Genomic DNA, 6,103 nt, shown 5'->3' on the forward strand with positions numbered 1-6,103 from the left:
CTGCACCAATACCTGTGGGGTGAAGAACTGGGGAGACCAAGCCCTTGGGGACCGAGTATTGTGTTGTTGTGCGCGTCTGTGCCAAAGAAACCACACACACAAACAACACACACATCCACACGTTCTTACACATACTCCACGAAAATCCTTAATAAAATTCTGAACCCGGAAACTGGCTCCTGTGTTCTGACCGACACCCCACTGCGACAGCAACATTAGCCTGAACCTAGTTTACGGGTGAAACTGCCCCCTCAGTTTCACGTACATAACCACCCAAAACACATACACCACACAACCTTCCGACACACGCATGCACACAGATGCATACACACACATTCTCCCTCACACATCATATACATATGGTACACACACACACATACAAACACACACAGATACACATTTTCTCCATACATCCAAGCCACCATTCGCACACACATTCCCTCTGATCCCCGCAAACACACGCTGCTGCTGGGAATACTAAATTCCCTGAGTGGCCGTGTACTTCCCTTTGTCACGCTGTAGAAGTAAATCAGCTTCATGAAAAGGGAAGGATGTGAATGTCATTGCTCTAAAGGGCAGCGCTACAGTGCTAATTAATCATTAAACGTGGCTAAAATTGAAAAAATATATTCTGCCTCGCTTCAGCAAATAAATGAAAAAATAAATAAAACGCAATAAAATTCAAACTTAATTAGGTTTTGTATAAACCCGGCCCGTAATTCTTTTTTTGCGCTGGATTAAAATTTTACATTATTTACATAACTTCATGCAGATATTTTAGATATACACCAATTTGTTTATAAAACATTTCACATATACAATTTTGCTACGCCACGATGTAGTTTGTCACTTAGGTTTGTAGGTAATATTTTTGCAAATGTCAGAAATGCCGGCAGTAAAATGGTTTTTCTCCGCGTTCTGCAGGAACCGTTTGCGTCCTGTAGGGATGCACTCTGCACCTCACCCTCTGATGGAGATTACATTGACGGGATAGCGAGTAAAACCGCGGGGCCTGACTCGGTCTTACTGTGCTGCACGTTACCTTAACCTCAGATTTATGCGTGCGTTCATTTTTTAACCATTTTCCTCTATTGTCAGCAGCCGCCGAACTCACAGCCATACCTAAGACGTGGGAAAAGTGGCATTCGCTGATTCCGGTCGCTCAGGTTGTAGCAAGGTTTACCCAAACCCCACAGCTCCCATAAGAGTTTTCTGCTGCAAATAGAACGGCGCTCCCACAAACAACGAGTTCGTCAAGTACAATTCGATCAATCCGGTCCAATCTAAATCTAACAGAAACTGGACTTGGTTTGGTTGTTTCATACGTCTGAACGTGACACTTTTCTGTGACTATGCGAAAAAGACATTGTCATGAGTTCGTAAATACGAGTGCACCGAGATTGACTTTGAAAAACGGGAAAAGAGCCATGAAATACAAAGGCCATACGAAGGCCCAGATTCAGTCAACATTTAGCTTTTGGCAGCCGCTTTGATGCAAGTGTTATTTGTCATTATTTGTTTCTTCACAAACAGTGGTGAGCTCAGCGGTCACTAACTATGGATGGAAAAAATGTGTTTGCACAGAGAAGCTGCAAAAGTTACTTTTAATTGTGAGTCAAAATTGAGTGCAAATGTTAATTGAATCCATGCCAAAGTGCCGTAGCGTGAGAATGAGCACGGTTTCCACTGTCCCCTGGTTTTATAATATTAATACGGCTGGTAAAGCCTGACTTTATTGTGCTCACCATGTTCACTCATGTATTTAAAACATTAACAAGGAAGCAAAGACAGTCTAGGTGGACCAGGCGAGTGGAGGAACAGCTTGGTTGGAGGATGTGAGATTGATTGGATCACTTACAGCCACTTCTACAGATGAATTGCTCATCGGCATTTTGACAGATGAGTTAATTAGGATTACACTACATTAAACCTGAGATCCATTCGGCATTTTGCCCGCCCGGCAAACTGCGACATTACTCACATCTCAAACGGCTTATTTCTTTATGAAAAGGGCGGTAAACACATTTTCACAGACTGCTGGGCCATTGAAACACGATCGCGAAAATAAACGAGTTCCGCCTTCTTGACTTTCGAACTGACAGAATCTTGAAACCTTCCTGTCATCCAGCGCGTGAGGCCAAACGAGAGAACCGAAGTGAAAGCGTTTTCCATTATGATTATGTTTTTTAGCAAGTATGCAAAAGTTGATAGCGCATGATAGTGCAAGTCAAAATTCATTTCCTGCAGTCTATAGCAGCCTGAACTCCAGGGAGTCTACATCAGGAAGAACAGGTGCAACTTATCCTACAAGATCAAGAACCCAGGCTCAAAATCTTCCCAGATGTGTGGTCTTAACCAAATTATTGACCAGCGGAATTTAACAGATCTACTGATTTAACTGATTTTGTTAAGTAACAAAAAGACTTAACTCTGACTCCATTTTTGTTACTTGAAGCATAGATCATTCACAAAGCATGGCCACCTCAGTGTGTAGCAAACTGTTGTTTTTTTACATTTACATTTATTCATTTAGCAGACGCTTTTATCCAAAGCGACTAACAAGTGAGGGAGAGTATAACACAAGCAAATATCCATAAGGAGTCAGCAATATTAGATGCGCTGCATGACCAGGTTTCGGTTGGTCAGACAAGGTAGGGCCTACATGCTAGCTAGCTGGTAGAGATAACAAGTGCATTAAACCATTAGATTACATTTTTAAATAAAGTTGTAGTGTATATATATATATATATATATATATATATATATATATATATATATATATATATATATATATATAGCAAATTGTACTGATGTGAGTAATATTGTGTGGATGGTGAAAAAATAGCAAGATTCCAGATGTTTAAATTGTGTTGAGAACAGTGCTGGAATATTCAGAGCTGGAATTGTTAATGTTCAGATTGATCTGAATTGGATGAGACAGGCTGAACCGGTGAGTACCATGCACACATGGAGCTGCCGCTCACCCTCGCCCTTAGCTCTGCTGATCCGCGCACACAGATACACCTTCAAACACACACACATGCACACATGCCTTCGCGCGCACACACACACACACACGCCTTCACACACACACACATGCACACATGCCTTCGCACACACACACACACACACACACGCCTTCACACACATGCACACATGCATTCGCACACACACACACACACACACACACATGCCTTCACACACACACACACACACACACACGCACACATGCATTCGCACACACACACACGTCCACGCCCACAAACAGGCACACACAGGCATATGCATATACTGTATATACACACACAGACATACACACGCACACACATATATACACACACACAAACACAGGTATGTGCATGTACACAAATGTGCATATGCATGAAAATGAACGCATATACTCATGCACCCACACACACACAAGCACACACATACACACACACCCCACCACACGCACAGACACACACACACACACACACACACACACACACTGCATGACACACACACTTCCACACTCCTGTCTGCTTGGCACATACAGTGGCACAGGTGCTGGGTATTGTCAGAGTCTGTATTAGTCACAGTTAATGAGAATTAATTCCCATAATTACTGGCACTATTTAGTGATAATTGCTGTAAACACAATTTGCGGGGTTAAACTAAGCGCCCCCGTTACATTACCCAGACAGAGGCTGGGTGGTAATAGACTATAGCGTGATGTACGCTTTGCCCTCAAATCATGCAGTGCTGACCCCCCACAGAGCGATACTACCTCCCTCAGAGGACACTGCAAGCAGATATTAACACTGAGAACAATGATAAAATTATAAAACACAATCTTCCCCAAATACTGCTTTCCTGAGTTTTTTCTCCACCGCTACGGTTTTCTTTCTCTCTCCACCTTTTCCCCTCCCCTACCCCCCCCCTCTTATTTCTCTCTCTAATCACTCCTACTTGTTCTGCTTCTCCACATTCCTTTCAACATGCTATGCTCCTCTCTCTTTCCATCTCTTTCTCCCCCTTCACATGACTCCCTCTCTCTCCCTCTCTCTCTCTCTTTCTCTCTCTCTCTGAATCATCTGAGTCTGTTGTGATAGCATTTGATTTTCTGATTATATTATAGTTTATTTTTTTGCAGTCTAATATATTTCAAAACCAGGCGACTCACAAAGGATCTCAGAGGTATTATATTCTCAGACTCTGAGAGCGAGGAGACATCACAGATTATATTTCGCCCTCAGTACATCCATGTGTCTGTAACCCCAAGCACATGAAAGATATTAACCCAGGTGTGTTTATCTGGACTGCATAATCATGCTGCCCCAGACTGATCCCCACTCATATTCACTCTCCGTCAGTCTAATGGGAGATCTGCTAGTGCCTTGATCGATGCAGCTTTCCTTTAATCTCTCCCCTTTCTGTGTTCTGCTTCGTGTCTGTGCAGACCGCACAAGCTCACCCGTGAGTCCTTGAGCGTGAAAGAACTTCCCCGTTCAGCCTTTCATTTTACACCTACCTGCAGCAGCCCCGTCTGACCTTGATTGCGATCCGAGCTACTTCTGAGCTGAGCTGCCGCAGCCTCCCAAGGTCAAGGTAAATGCCAAACACAGCTGCCCGCGCTGGCCGGAGAGGTGAAAGGTCACGGTAATTACAACGCAGCAGCAGGCTCACCGAGACCCCGCTGGAACGTGGCCGATTCTCGGAGGGTCAGAGCTCAGGCTGTGACCCACCTCTGCCTTTTCGCAGAGCCGGGAGCTTTAATTACAACAGCCCAGCTGGCACACTTCACCCACAATCCCACAAATAGAAAGGAGCTCATGTTCAAGAACAAGTCGCTTTCGGCTCCATTAATGCCGTGCCGCATTTTATAATTCTCATTTACATACGCCCACCAGTATTTACATAGATTATATTGTTATGATATTATGCATTACGCAGCTGGATATTTTTTTCTGGACAATATATTTATAGAGTTGTACAGTAGCTACAAGACAATACAAAAACCATGGAACACAAAAAGGACACCCACAAATACAACATGATTCTTCAACATGTAAGGATTAGGTGGGGCGATATGGCCACTTGCTGTAACGCCCACCCCAAATAGATATTATTACATATGTGAAACCTGCATAGCTGGGCATTTACAGAAGCAATTTGGCTTAATTACCTTAGTCCAGATACATAACAGCAACACTCCACCTGGCATTCAACCCTGTATCCCTCTGGTTATAATATCTCCATGCACCAGCACAGCAAACAGTTTTCTCACAGAAGCACATTAGAAACTGGGGCAGAGTATAAGTGGTAGACAGAAATCAGCAGCAAGAGGAACAAATAATGGCCTCACTGAAAGGGTGTGATGAAACCTTGTGTAAATGGATTGTACCTCTCTGTACTGCCAGAGGGCTGTGCTATATGATAACTCTGTATTATATCAGCCAAAGCTTCCAGGTGGACCCTGAAGAGCAATTAGTTTCCCTGCCAACAGACTAATACTGCAGATATTCTATGTTATGATCGTATATTCAGTTCCCATGTTCCTTCTGTCCTTAATATTTCCTTGTCTAAGAGGTTAGTAACAGGAGGTTCTGCTGCTGTCTATGTTTCCATGCTAGCTATGAGACATTTAATATTTGACCTTGCCTGTTCAAGAATGTTCTCAACCCGGCAGCAAGTCAGAACTCTCACAGCTGCAACAATGGGAGAGACAGAATGTTCAGCGTGAAGCGCTTTGGAGCTCTCTGGTAAATATACAGGATACCTGTGCTAATACCATCAGTGGGGTCTTGTGGACGAGCATCATAACTTTCGTGAGTGAAGAGTGTGAGAGTACGACCTTAAGAGGGGCCGCTGGGCTGACCGGCGCCCACTTAGCCGACTGTGCTATTACGTGCCGCTGGCCTCGGTGAGAGAACTGGCTGTCTAAAAGTCTAATGTTGATCTCCCTTCCTCCTCAGGGTCTCCTTCCATACACCCCTTAATCTCTCCTGTGCAGCCGGGCCGGCAGTGCACTCTTCAGACTCTCAATAAAAGCTGCAATCATAATACATCTTTGCAACAGGGTACACCCTCTTTATATTCCTCCCTTATTTTTCACCCCTCC

The sequence above is a fragment of the Megalops cyprinoides genome, chromosome 20 (genome assembly GCF_013368585.1).
Source record: "Megalops cyprinoides isolate fMegCyp1 chromosome 20, fMegCyp1.pri, whole genome shotgun sequence".
NCBI lineage: Eukaryota > Metazoa > Chordata > Actinopteri > Elopiformes > Megalopidae > Megalops > Megalops cyprinoides.